The following is a 14,742-nucleotide window of genomic DNA, read 5'->3' as shown; positions in this document are numbered from 1 at the left end:
TGCCTCCCGAAAGAAGCAGCCGCTGGGTTTTAAATCCATCCCCCACTTGTGAAGCTGGTGGGAGAGGGACGGGAATTGAAAGTTGTTTAAGGTGAAGTTTTATTCCTGGATAATTCTGCTGCCAGTTTTCCCCACATGGGGATGAATTGAGGGATTCAGTGCACTGTGCAGGAAGCATTTTGAGTTTATTGAGGTGTTGACTGGATTTCTCTCTCTGTCTCTCTCTGTCTGCCTGTCCACATTTTGGCCCACCTGTGAATTTTGTGTTGATAAAGATCCACCCTGGATAATGTTGCTGCCCAGCTTGTTTTAAAGAAGGATACAGCTCTGGGGAGGATCAGAGGATGCGGGGGGGGAACAGGTTACTGAGTTGCATGGTCAGCCGTGATAATGAATGGCAGAGCAGGTTGGAAGGGCCGAATGGCCTGCTCCTGGTTTCAGTGTTTAAATTGTTCCCCTGTCTGTGAGCAGGTTGTGTGTGTGTGTGGAATTGTGCTGTGTACTCGCCTGGTCTGGCTCCCTATTACTTACAAACACCCGCGAGCTGACTGTAAATGTAAAAGATTGAGGGAAAGAGGGAGGCTGGGAGAGGGAGAGGCAGACACAGAGAGAGAGAGATGGGGAAATGGAGGGAGGGAAGGGCAGCTGAACAGGGAGGGGCTGGGAATGGGGGTGTGAGGGGCTCAGGAAGGGTAGTGGAAAGAGACAGAGTGTCAGGGTGGGGGTGTCCACCGCTGCCGTGGGGCTGTTACTGGGATCTTGCTGTGCGGAACTACCTTCATTGCGACTGTAATCGATTCATTGACTGGAGAGGGTTTGGGATGTGATTGTGGAATGTTAAACACTGACACATGTCGGGTGCTCGCTCAGTGTTGTAATTGGGTATCGGGTGCTCCCTCAGTGTTGTAATTGGGTATCGGGTGCCCCCTCAATGTTGTAATTGGGTATCGGGTGCTCCCTCAGTGTTGTAATTGAGTATCGGGTGCTCCCTCAGTGCTGTAATTGGGTATCGGGTGCCCCCTCAGTGTTGTAATTGGGTATCGGGTGCTCCCTCAGTGTTGTAATTGGTTATCGGATGTCCCCTCAGTGTTGTAAGTGACTATCGGGTGCCCCCTCAGTGTTGTAATTGGGTATCGGGTGCCCCCTCAATGTTGTAATTGGGTATCGGGTGCTCCCTCAGTGTTGTAATTGAGTATCGGGTGCTCCCTCAGTGCTGTAATTGGGTATCGGGTGCCCCCTCAGTGTTGTAATTGGGTATCGGGTGCTCCCTCAGTGTTGTAATTGGTTATCGGATGTCCCCTCAGTGTTGTAAGTGACTATCGGGTGCCCCCTCAGTGTTGTAATTGGGTATCGGGTGCTCCCTCAGTGTTGTAATTGGGTATCGGGTGCTCCCTCAGTGCTGTAATTGGGTATCGGTTGCTCCCTCAGTGTTGTAATTGGGTATCGGGTGCTCCCTCAGTGTTGTAATTGGGTATCGGGTGCTCCCTCAGTGTTGTAATTGGGTATCGGGTGCTCCCTCAATGTTGTAATTGGTTATCGGGTGCCCCCTCAGTGTTGTAATTGGTTTTCGGGTGCTCCCTCAGTGTTGTAATTGAGTATCGGGTGCTCCCTCAGTGTTGTAATTGGTTTTCGGGTGCTCCCTCAGTGTTGTAATTGGGTATCCGGTGCACCCTCAGTGTTGTAATTGGGTATCGGGTGCTCCCTCAGTGTTGTAATTTGTTTTTGGGTGCTCCCTCAGTGTTGTAATTGGGTATTGGGTGCTCCCTCAGTGTTGTAATTGGGTATCGGGTGCTCCCTCAGTGTTGTAATTGGGTATCGGGTGCTCTCTCAGTGTTGTAATTGGGTATAGGCTGCTCCCTCAGTGTTGTAATTGGGTATCGGGTGCTCCCTCAGTGTTGTAATTGGGTATCGGGTGCTCCCTCAGTGTTGTAATTGGGTATCGGGTGCTCCCTCAGTGTTGTAATTTGTTATCGGGTGCTCACTCAGTGTTGTAATTGGGTATCGGATGCCCCCTCAGTGTTGTAATTGGGTATCGGGTGCTCCCTCAGTATTGTAATTGCGTATCCGGTACTCCCTTAGTATTGTAATTGGGTATCGGGTGCTCCCTCAGTGTTGTAATTGGGTATCGGGTTCTCCCTCAGTGTTGTAATAGTTTTTTGTGTGATCCCTCAGTGTTGTAATTGGTTATCGGGTGCTCCCTCAGTGCTGTAATTGGTTTTCGGGTGCTCCCTCAGTGTTGTAATTGGTTATCGGGTGCTCCCTCAGTGTTGTAATTGGTTATCGGGTGCTCCCTCAGTGTTGTAATTGGGTATCGGGTGCTCGCTCAGTATTGTAATTGGGTATCGGGTGCTCCCTCAGTGTTGTAATTGGTTTTCGGGTGCTCCCTCAGTGTTGTAATTGGGTATCGGGTGCTCCCTCAGTGTTGTAATTGGGTATCGGGTGCCCCCTCAGTGTTGTAATTGGGTATCGGGTGCTCCCTCAGTGTTGTAATTGGTTATCGGATGCCCCCTCAGTGTTGTAAGTGACTATCGAGTGCCCCCTCAGTGTTGTAATTGGTTATCGGGTGCTCCCTCAATGTTGTAATTGGTTTTTGGGTGCTCCCTCAGTGTTGTAATTGAGTATCGGGTGCTCCCTCAGTGTTGTAATTGGGTATCGGGTGCTCCCTCAGTGTTGTAATTGGGTATTGGATACTCCCTCAGTGTTGTAATTGGTTTTCGGGTGCTCCCTCAGTGTTGTAATTGGTTTTCGGGTGCTCCCTCAGTGTTGTAATTGGGTATCGGGTGCTCCCTCAGTGTTGTAATTGGGTATCGGGTGCTCCCTCAGTGTTGTAATTGGGTTGGGTGCTCCCTCAGTGTTGTAATTGGGTTGGGTGCTCCCTCAGTGTTGTAATTGTGTATTGGGTGCTCCCTCAGTGCTGTAATTGGGTATTGGGTGCTCTCTCAGTGTTGGAATTGGGTTGGGTGCTCCCTCAGTGCTGTAATTGGGTATCGGGTGCTCTCTCAGTGTTGGAATTGGGTTGGGTGCTCCCTCAGTGTTGTACTTGTGTATCGGGTGCTCCCTCAGTGTTGTAATTGGTTGTCGGGTGCTCGCTCAGTGTTGTAATTGGGTATTGGGTGCTCCCTCAGTGGTATAATTGGGCATCGGGTGCTCCCTCATTATTGTAATTGGGTATTGGGTGCTCCCTCAGTGTTGTAATTGGCTATCGGGTGCTCCCTCAGTGGTATAATTGGGCATCGGGTGCTCCCTCATTATTGTAATTGGGTATTGGGTGCCCCCTCAGTGTTGTAATTGGTTATCGGGTGCTACCTCAGTGTTGTAATTGGTTATCGGGTGCCCCCTCAGTGGTATAATTGGGCATCGGGTGCTCCCTCAGTTCTGTAATTGGGTATTGGGTGCTCCCTCAGTGTTGTAATTGGGTATTGGGTGCTCCCTCAGTGTTGTAATTGGGTATTGGGTGCTCCCTCAGTGTTGTAATTGGTTATCGGGTGCTCTCTCTGTGTTGTAATTGGGTACAGTCTGCTCCTCAGTGTTGTAATTGGTTGTTGGGTGCTCCCTCTGTAATTGGTTGTCGGGTGCTCCCTCAGTGTTGTAATTGGGTATCGGGTGCTCCCTCAGTGTTGTAATTGGGTATCGGGTGCTCCCTCAGTGTTGTAATTGGGTATCGGGTGCTCCCTCAGTGTTGTAATTGGGTACAGGCTGCTCCCTCAGTGTTGTAATTGGGTATCGGGTGCTCCCTCAGTGTTGTAATTGGGTATCGGGTGCCCCCTCAGTGCTGTAATTGGTTGTCGGGTGCTCCCTCAGTGTTGTAATTGGGTACAGGCTGCTCCCTCAGTGTTGTAATTGGGTATCGGGTGCTCCCTCAGTGTTGTAATTGGGTACAGGCTGCTCCCTCAGTGTTGTAATTGGGTACAGGCTGCTCCCTCAGTGTTGTAATTGGGTATCGGGTGCTCCCTCAGTGTTGTAATTGGGTACAGGCTGCTCCCTCAGTGTTGTAATTGGGTATCAGGTGCTCCCTCAGTGCTGTAATTGGTTGTCGGGTGCTCCCTCAGTGTTGTAATTGGTTATCGGGTGCTCCCTCAGTGTTGTAATTGGGTACAGGCTGCTCCCTCAGTGTTGTAATTGGGTATCGGGTGCTCCCTCAGTGTTGTAATTGGTTATCGGGTGCTCCCTCAGTGTTGTAATTGGGTATCGGGTGCTCCCTCAGTGTTGTAATTGGTTATCGGGGGCTCCCTCAGTGTTGTAATTGGTTATCGGGTGCTCCCTCAGTGTTGTAATTGGTTTTCGGGTGCTCCCTCAGTGTTGTAATTGGTTATCGGGTGCTCCCTCAGTGGTATAATTGGGCATCGGGTGCTCCCTCAGTGTTGTAATTGGTTTTCGGGTGCTCCCTCAGTGTTGTAATTGGGTATCGGGTGCTCTCTCAGTGTTGTAATTGGGTACAGGCTGCTCCCTCAGTGTTGTAATTGGGTATCAGGTGCTCCCTCAGGGCTGTAATTGTGAAGCAGAGGGGCTGAAAGGGTCGCAGTCCTCAGCAGCGGCAGGGAGGTGAATAGACTCGATAGGTACAGGTGCTTCAGGAGGGACAGAGGTGCAGGAAAGAGAGGAGGGGGAAGTGCTTTGATCAAGGGGAGCCTCACGGGAATAGTCAAGAGATGAAATAACCGAGGAATCATCCAGCGATGTTTTGTGGGTGAACCAAGTATGGGATGGTGACCTCATTGGGATTGTACCCAAATAGTCAACAGGAATTAGCAGATGGAACTTGCAGGAGGAATAGGGTGGTCACACTCAGGGATTTTAATTTTCCTAATATAGTCTCTGTCAAGGTTGTGGAGGGAGGGTGAGGGAAAGAGTGTGCAAGAGGGTAGGGGGAGTCTGAGGGGGAGAGGGTAGGGGCAGTCTGAGGGGGAGAGGGTAGGGGGAGTCTGAGGGGGAGAGGGTAGGGGCAGTCTGAGGGGGAGAGGGGAGTCTGAGGGGGAGAGGGTAGGGGGAGTCTGAGGGGTAAGGGGGAGTCTGAGGGGGAGAGGGTAGGGGGAGTCCGAGGGGGAAGGGTGAGTCTGAGGGGGAGAGGGTAGGGGGAGTCTGAGGGGGAGAGGGTAGGGGCAGTCTGAGGGGGAAGGGGGAGTCTGAGGGGGAGAGGGTAGGGGGTGTCCGAGGGGAAAGGGGGAGTCTGAGGGGGAGAGGGTAGGTGGAGTCTGAGGGGGAAGGGGGAGTCTGAGGGGGAGAGGGTAGGGGGAGTCTGAGGGGGAAGGGTGAGTCTGAGGTGAGGTGCAATATGGTTAAGGGATACAGAAGGGGTTGGGTGGGAAATGTCTAGTTTACCATGTTGATGGTTATGTTATTATTGCTTTTGTTATTGCTATAAAAATTTTGCAAGTACTTCAATAAAAATATTTTATTAAAAGCAACAAAATTGTGCATCTTCTGGCGTGTTTATAAAATGGGTTATATAACACAGATTGGGGCAGTCCCAGAATGTTGCTGTGCCTTTATTATTTCAATAACGCTTTGCTGTAATCAATTTCCAGCTTTCTCTTTCTCCCCGAGGAGAGTTGATTTTGAAGCTTGGACGACGCAAAGAGAATCTTTCCTCGACGAGGAATCCTCAGACAGGAGTTCTAACCTGAGAGAAACAGAATAAATGTCAATGTGTCTTTGTCCGTCATGATTGGGGTTTCATTATTCTGATGGGCCCTCAAGCGGTGGGCTGTGTTTTGTTTTTTTGGGAGGGGGGCAGGAGTCTCATGTCTCTGGGGGGAGTGGGAGACCGGTGACATTTTCACACCGAGGGTTGGGTGAGTTATTCCAGTGAACAAGATGGAGAGTGGGAACAGGAGGGAACGCAGCCTCAGGAGGGGATTAAGGAGGTGGAGAGTGGGAGCAGGAGGGAACGCAGCCTCAGGAGGGGATTAAGGAGTTGGAGAGTGGGAGCAGGAGGGAACGCAGCCTCAGGAAGGGATTAAGGAGGTGGAGAGTGGGAGCAGGAGGGAACGCAGCCTCAGGAAGGGATTAAGGAGGTGGAGAGTGGGAGTAGGAGGGAACGCAGCCTCAGGAGGGGATTAAGGAGGTGGAGAGTGGGAGCAGGAGGGAACGCAGCCTCAGGAGGGGATTAAGGAGGTGGAGAGTGGGAGCAGGAGGGAACGCAGCCTCAGGAGGGGATTAAGGAGGTGGAGAGTGGGAGCAGGAGGGAATGCAGCCCGAGGGGGGGAGTAAGGAGTCGAGTGGGAGCAGGAGGGAACGCAGCCTGAGGAGGGGAGTAAGTAGAGTGGGAGCAGGAGGGGTCTGGTGACGAAACCCCCCCCACCTCTGTATCCATTTGGCAATAAAATAATTTTTGGGGGTAAAATGTTTTTGGGAGGGGGTGGATAAGTTTGGGAGGGGGGAATTGAGGGGGGGGAATTGAGGGGGGGTAATGACATTTGGGGGGAGAATAAAATGGGGGGGGCAAATTTGGGAAAGGAATAAATTGGGGGGAGGAAATTATGGGGTGGGCGAAATGTGGGGGGGAATAAAATTGGTGGGGGCGAATTGTGGGGGGGATAAAATGGGGGGAGGAATAAATTGGGGGGAAATTATGGGGGTGGGGGGAATAAAACTGGGGGGTGAATAAACTGGGGGGAAGAGATAAATTAGGGGGGGGAGATAAATGGGGGGGAGATAAATGGGGGGGAGAGATAAATTGGGGGGGGAGATAAATTGGGGGGGGAGATAAATTGGGGGGGGGGGAGATAAATTGGGGGGGGAGATAAATTGGGGGGGGGGGAGATAAATTGGGGGGGGGAGATAAATTGGGGGGGGAGATAAATTGGGGGGGGAGATAAATTGGGGGGGGAGATAAATTGGGGGGGGGAGATAAATTGGGGGGGGGAGATAAATTGGGGGGGGAGATAAATTGGGGCGGGGAGATAAATTGGGGGGGGGGTTAGGATAAATTGGGGGGATAAATTGGGGGGGGAGATAAATTGGGGGGGGAGATAAATTGGGGGGGGGAGATAAATTGGGGGGGGGAGATAAATTGGGGGGGGAGATAAATTGGGGGGGGAGATAAATTGGGGGGGGGGGAGATAAATTGGGGGGGGAGATAAATTGGGGGGGGGAGATAAATTGGGGGGGGGAGATAAATTGGGGGGGGAGATAAATTGGGGGGGGAGATAAATTGGGGGGGAGATAAATTGGGGGGGGGTTAGGATAAATTGGGGGGGGGAGATGAATTGGGGGGGAGATAAATTGGGGGGGGGAGATAAATTGGGGGGGGGAAGAGATAAATTGGGGGGGGAGATAAATTTTTGGGGGGGGGAGATAAATTTTGGGGGGGGAAGAGATAAATTTGGGGGGGGGAGATAAATGGGGGGGAGGGAGGATAAATTGGGGGGGGGAGGGAGGATAAATTGGGGGGGAGGGAGGATAAATTGGGGGGGGGAGGGAGGATAAATTGGGGGGGGAGGGAGGATAAATTGGGGGGGGAGGGAGGATAAATTTGGGGGGGGAGAGATAAATTGGGGGGGGGAGATAAATTTTGGGGAGGGGAGATAAATTTGGGGGGGGGATAAATTTTGGGGGGGGAAGATAAATGGGGGGAGATAAATGGGGGGGGAGATAAATGGGGGGGGGAGATAAATGGGGGAGAGGGAGGATAAATTGGGGGGGAGGGAGGATAAATTGGGGGGGAGGGAGGATAAATTGGGGGGGGGAGGGAGGATAAATTGGGGGGGGAGGAAGGATAAATTAGGGGGGAGGGAGGATAAATTGGGGGGGAGGGAGGATAAATTGGGGGGGGAGGGAGGATAAATTGGGGGGGGGAGGGAGGATAAATTGGGGGGGGAGGGAGGATAAATTGGGGGGGGGAGGGAGGATAAATTGGGGGGGGGGGAGGGAGGATAAATTGGGGGGGGGGGAAGAGATAAATTTGGGGGGGGGGAAGAGATAAATTTGGGGGGGGGGAGATAAATTGGGGGGGGGAGATAAATTTTGGGGGGGGAGATACATTTGGGGGGGGGGATAAATGGGGGGGGAAGAGATAAATTTGGGGGGGGAAGAGATAAATTTGGGGGGGGGAGATAAATTTTGGGGGGGGGAGATAAATGGGGGGAGATAAATGGGGGGGGGAAATAAATGGGGGGGGGAGATAAATGGGGGAGAGGGAGGATAAATTGATGGAGACTGTGGAGGGAGCTTTATTCTGTATCTACCCTCGTACTCTACCTGTCCTCGGAGTTTTTGATGAGGATAGTGCAGAGGGATATTTACTCTTTATCAAACCATGTGATGTATTTGTCCTGGGTGTGTTTGATGCGAACAGTGTAGAGGGAGCTTTACACTCGATCTAACACCTTGCTGTACTTGTCGTGGAAATGTGTGTTGGGGACAATGCGGAGGGAGCTCGACTCTGTATCACATCCTGAGCTGCTCCTGTCCTGGGACTGTTTCCTGGGACAGTGTAAGGTGATAAGACCATAAGACCATAAGACATAGGACCATAAGACCATAAGACATAGGAGCATAAGTAGGCGACGAGGCCCGGCCATTCAATCATGGCAGATATTTTTCTCATCTCCATTGTCCTGCCTTCTGCCCCATAACCCCGGGACCCCTTATTCATCAAAAACCTAAATATCTCTGTCTTAAAGACACTCAATGATTTGGCCTGCACAGCCTTCTGTGGCAAAGAGTTCCACAGATTTCGCCACCCTCTAGCTGAAGAAAGGACTCCGCATTACTGTTTTAAAGGATCTCCCTTTAGTCTGACATTGTGTCCTTTGGTTATTCCTATATGTGGAAACATCCTCTCCACGTCCACTCTTTCTAGGCCTCGCAGTATCCTGTAATTTCAACAAGATCTCCCTTAATCGTTCAAAACACGAACGAGTACATACTCAGAGTACTGAAACGACAAGCTGTTCATTCCAGGGATCATTCTTGTGAAGCTCCTCTGCAAACTTTCCAAGGCCAACACGTCCTTGCTCAGATACGGGGCCCAAAACAGCTCACAGTACTGCAAATGGGGTATGACCAGAGTCGTTTACAGCCTCAGAAGTACATCCCTGCTCTTGCATTTCAGCCCTCTTGACATAGATGCTAACATTGTGTTTGCCTTTCTAACTGCCGACTGAACCTTCACGTTAACCGTGAGAGAAACGTGAACAAGGACTCCCAATTCCCTTTGTGGTTCTGGTTTCCAAGGTAAATATGTTCTGCCTAAATTCCTCCTTCCAAAGTGCCTAACCTCCCAATTTTCCACATTGTATTTCATCTGCCCCTTCGTTGCCCACTCTCCTCGCGTGCCCAAATACTTCCACGACCTCCTTGCTTCCTCAATACTTCCTGTCCCTCTACAGATCTATGTATCATCTCCAAACTTAGCAACAGTGCGTGCAGTTCCTTTTTCCAGATCATAAATGTATATTGGATGGATTGGATTGGATTTGTTTACTGTCACGTGTACCGAGGCACAGTGAAAAGTATTTTTCTGCCAGCAGCTCAACAGATCATTAAATACATGGGAAGAAAAGGGAATAAAATAAAATACATAATAGGGCAACACAACATATACAATGTAACTACATAAGCACTGGCATCGGATAAAGCATACAGGGTGTAATGAGGTCAGTCCATAAGAGGGTCATTTAGGACTCTGGTGACAGTGGGGAAGAAGCTGTTTTTGCGTCTGTTCGTGCGTGTTCTCAGACTTCTGTATCTCCTGCCCGATGGAAGAAGTTGGAAGAGTGAGTCAGCCGGGTGGGAGGGATCTTTGATTATGCTGCCTGCTTTCCCCAGGCAGCGGGAGGTGTAGCTGGAGTCAATGGTTCGTGTGATGGACTGGGCGGTGTTCACGACTCTCTAAAGTTTCTTGCGGTCCTGGGCCGCGCAGTTGCCATACCAGGCTGTGATGCAGCCCGATAGGATGCTTTCTATGGTGCATCTGTAAAAGTTGGTAAGGGTTAATGTGGACATGCCGAATTTCCTTCGTTTCCTGAGGAAGTCTCGGCGCTGTTGTGCTTTCTTGTAAAAAGTCGTGGTCTCAGCACAGACCCCTGAGCACACCACTACTCACCAGCTCTCATCCTGAAAAAGAATCCTTTATCCCCACGCTCTGCCTTTTGCCAGTCAGCCAATCCTCTATCTATGCCAGGATCTTACCCTTAACACCATGAGCTCTTAACTTATTTAACAATCTCATATGCGGCACTTTGTCAAAAGCCTTCTGGAAATCAAAATGCATCACATCTTCCAGTTCTCCTTTGTCTACCTTCCTTGTTATCTCCGCAAAGAATTCTGACAGATATGTCAGACATGACCCATTGACAAAGCCGTGCTGACTCAGTCCTATTTTATCATGCACTTCCAAGTCCTCCGCGATCTCATCTTTAATAACAGACTCTAACACCTGACAAATGACCGTAGCCAGGCTAACCTAATTTCCCGCCTCAGCCTCCCTCCCTTCTGAATCAGTGGTGTTATATTAATCACTTTACAGTCCTCTGGGACCCCAACCGCCTCCAGTGATTCCTCAAACAGCATCACTAATGCCTCCACAATTTCCTCAGCTATCACTTTTAGAACCCTGGAGTGTTGTCCATCCGGTCCAGGTAATTTATCCACCTTCAGACCTTTCAGTTTCCCCAGAACGTTCTCCTTAGTGATGGCCACTGCAATCAGATCTGCCCCCTGATTCTACTGGAGCTCTGGCATCACACTGGTGCATTCCACCGTGAAGAATGTTGCAATGGAACTATTCAGTTCATCTGCCATTTCTTTGTTTCCTATTATTACTTCTCCAGCCACGTTTTGCAGTGGTCCAATGTCTAATTGTGCCTCTCTCTTACCAATTATATATTGGAAAAACTCTTAATATCTTATTTTATGTTAGTCGCTAGCTTGCACTCGTGTTTCATCTTCTCACCCCTTATGTTCACGTTTCTCTTCTGAAAGTTAATATGCAGGTTCAGTCGGCAGTTAAGACGGCAAATGTAATGTTAGCATTCATCTCAAGAGGGCTAGAATACAAGACCAGAGATGTACGTCTGAGGCTGTACAAGGTTCTGGGGAGACCCCATTTGGAATATTGTGAGCAGTTTTCGGCCCCATATCTAAGGAAGGATGTGCTGGCCTTGGAAAGGATCCAGAGGTGGTTCACAAGAATGATACATGGAATGAAGAACTTTTCGTATGAGGAACGTTTGAGGACTCTGGATCTGAATCGTTGGAGTTTAGAAAGATGAGAGGGGATCTTATTGAAACGTACAAGATACTGCGAGGCCTGGATAGAGTGGACGTGGAGTGGATGTTGCCACTTGTTGGAAAAACCAGAACCAGAGAACACCATCTCAGACTAAAGGGACGATCCTTTAAAACAGAGATTAGGAGGAATTTCTTCAGCCAGAGGGTGGTGAATCTGTGGAAGTCATTGCCGCAGATGGCTTTGGAGGCCAATTCACTGAGTATCTTTAAGACAGAGATAGATAGGTCATTGATTAATAAGGCGATCAGGGGTTATGGGGTGAAGGCAGCAAAACAGTGATGAAAAAATATCAGTCTTGATTTAATGGCGGAACAGACTCGATGGGCCAAGTGGCCAAATTCTGCTCCTCCGTCTTATGGTCTTGTGGTCTTATGATGTTGTTCTCTTATTTTTGTTCTCCACTTTCCATTAGTTCGGACACCTTCTAAGCTAACGCTCTGGTTCCCATTGTTAGCCTTTGGCTGCTATTGAGTGAAGAGTAAAGATTTCTGCTCCTTTTCACAAATATTTTCATTTTCCTTTAACACATTCTATCACTACATCGCTTGCTCCAGAGGCCACCTGAAGCCTCTTTACATATTAGTGTCAATTATTCGATACTTAATATAAACGAGACATCTAATTAGAATGTCTCTTAGTCCATACCTTAACAGTATCCACATCCATGGAGAAAAAAATAATTTGGTGAAAACAAAATTACAAGAAACTCAAAAACACACGTAATTTCCCCCCCCCCCCCCCCCCCCTCTGCTTTTCATTTTTTGGGAAAAGAAAAAAACAAGCAGTCATAGAAACAGGCGCCTGTCATTGACAATATCCAAAGGTTTCTGTGAATTAGACCCTCTTTTCGTAAAGCAATCTGACAATTGATAGCTACTGTCCACCTAGTTGATTTTTGCTATCTCACCTTTTTCCAATATCTGCTTCAAGCTTGCGATGTCCATCCTTAAACTTTTCTAATTGACACTTTGTGTAGAGTGCACATTTTCCCACAAGGATTTATTGTCAAGGTGACACTCAATGGGTATGTTACCCAAGTCCCCGAATCCCCAAATGTCTGTCAATATCTGAGAGATATAAAAGGCCATATCCACCGCATCTACAAGGCATAACGTCTCAGCAGCGAAAGTGCTTTTTACCACTCTCCTTATTTTCATCGCTTCGCACACAAGAGGGCAACATTTACCATTGTTCCCCAAAGGGAAAATTGTCAAAACCCCTGCGCTTGAAACCCCATCACATAAATTTGCATAGGACGCATCACTATAAACTATGAATTTCAAGTGCCTCAGGTCACCTAAAACCGGGAACCTCAAAACCCATCCTGCATTTTTAGCTTGACCAACGCTGTAATTGCTCTTGTTATGTCTTCCCTTTTGGGAGCATTTATTTCTGTTCTCAACCCGAAGACATCAAAACTAAAGTCCGGTCTAGCCTGTCTACCTAACCAATTCAGTTACCCAATTAAACTTCGCAGTTGCTCTTTTTCCATCATTGAATCTACTGCATCTTTTTGTGAAACCCGACCACGACTAATTGCTATTGGGCTGGTGCTCTCTTAATAAGGCGGCTGACGTAAAGTTGCCCCTAACTTAGTCTGTCCGATTTCCAGTCCTATATATTTAAATGCACCGGGAGCCTGAATTCTTTCTTCAAACCAGATAATACAATAGCTTCGAAATCACTAGGCCCACCCCACAAAAAATCATCCACATGCGTCATAAAGATGCCTGAAAGATTTCCTTCATAGTGCCAGTAAAACGTTGCCGGATCTGCTTTGAACTGGCAACAGCCTAACTTGAACAAAACTAACCTTACCGAAAAAAAACAGAATCTAGACGCATCATTTAATCCATATACACATTTGTTCAACTCCCATAGTCCCCCTTCTGTGTTAGCTGCCTCTTTAGGTGGACAGAGAAAATTGTCTCTCTGAAGCTGATGCCCCTGCAAAAAGGCAGCTTTTATATCGATAGATTTGAATTCCCATGCCTTTGTGGTTTATAGAGCCAAGAAGATCTTTAAAATAACCTTTCGCAGCGTAGGTGAATCTACCCTTCAATCCTGATCTTCTAAGTTTTCTTCAAATCTACTTGCCACACGCCTGGCCTTTGCCTGATAGGTTCCATTGGAAGAACCTTTTCCGTCTAAATCCATCGTAGGATAGAGCTCTTTGTCCCCTATCCGGTACTTCCGTATGTACACCAAATTCACTCTAATTATGCGTCTTTAATAAACTTTTCATCTAATTTATTGGAAGCCACCAACTTCTCAAGTGCATGGGCTTCGACTCCTCGTCCGCAGCATGAATGGTACATCTGTCCCGCCCAGTATTGATCACTCTCGGTTCGCTCCTCTGCTTTTGGTTTTGGCCGGCGTGATCTGTCTGCCTCGTCAAGTGCTGTTGGGTTGGGGAAGCTGTCACTCTCGGCTAGGGTACCCAGCATTTTTGTTATATAGTCTGTTCGGTCCCTTCCCCCGATGCCTTCCGGGAAGCTCACAATCCGAATATTCTATCGTCAAACCTGTTCTTCTGGCCCTCGACCTTCCGCCTCGAATTCCCCTGGGTCGCCAACCATGACTTATGCTTCCAGAGCCACAATCCTGTCACTCTGGACCTACGAAGCCTTTTCAATGTCCAGCACTGTTTTCTCCTGCGCCTCCACTTTCGTCCCCAGTCTGTCGATCGTGCGCTGGAGGGATGTCATCTCCACTGTCACCACCTCCTTCACCACAATCTTGAATTATTTTTTTCTCGCCTCCTTCATGGCGGCCAGATCTTTATAGGAAGCTTTTCCACTCATCCCCTGAGGTGGAGGGGGAAGTTGTCAATTGCGTCGGTGCCTCTTCTCGTCACCGGTCCTCCTCCTTCTTCAGCGGCCGAAACTTCCACCTCGCCACGCGGATCCGCCGGCACGTCCTCCCGTTGGTCGTGCTCGTTTAAGCCATTTATGCCCTCTCGTCGGCCCTGCGACTTACCGTTCGCCGTCACCCTCTTTGCTACTGTTGGTCTTTAGCTTGGAAGCTGTTTTCGTTGGCTTTTTGAGACAAAAAGACTCTGAAATTAACTGTTTTCGTTCTAGTTAGGAGGCGAGCCACCTGATGTGCGTCCGCTCAGCACATCACACTCACCACTGCGTCCTTTTAATTCCTGTCCTTTTGGCTGGTTTGAAAGTAACAGATGTTTGAATCTGAATGGCTGGGAAACGCCAAGATGGAGTCTCTTCACAGTGCAGCTTGAATTTCTGCAAAGAGAACAAACAAGCAGAAAAGGCAAAGTGGACCTAGAATTTGCTGCAGACTCTCACGGAGACGGAGGCCTGATCTGGTGGTCGAAGGATATAATTGCACCCACTGAACCTCCTGTGTATATCAGTTCCGCAGAGAGTCGGCGCCTACTAACACCCACCCTCAGCAGCTAAGATAACTTTTCCTTCATTTCCCGTTATTTTAAACCTTCCACTCCTCCATGTTTGTCTTGTATGTGTCAGGACGGAGGGCTGAAC

The 14,742-nt window shown here is 49.0% G+C and overlaps 1 long non-coding RNA gene across 1 annotated transcript; it reads right to left on the bottom strand.

Moving 5' to 3' along the window:
- Nucleotides 1-5,377: 5,377 nt before the first annotated feature.
- Nucleotides 5,378-13,963, bottom strand: LOC140399712 (uncharacterized). Its single transcript, XR_011937806.1, has 2 exons — nucleotides 13,505-13,963; nucleotides 5,378-5,620 (listed from the first exon to the last, which is right to left on the bottom strand). It is a non-coding gene; the product is annotated as an uncharacterized lncRNA (long non-coding RNA).
- Nucleotides 13,964-14,742: the final 779 nt, after the last annotated feature.

The sequence above is a fragment of the Scyliorhinus torazame genome, chromosome 23, assembly GCF_047496885.1.
Source record: "Scyliorhinus torazame isolate Kashiwa2021f chromosome 23, sScyTor2.1, whole genome shotgun sequence".
In the NCBI taxonomy this organism is placed as follows: domain Eukaryota; kingdom Metazoa; phylum Chordata; class Chondrichthyes; order Carcharhiniformes; family Scyliorhinidae; genus Scyliorhinus; species Scyliorhinus torazame.
The sequence above is the reverse complement of the archived record's forward strand: the minus strand, read 5'-3'. Positions and strand labels throughout refer to the sequence as shown.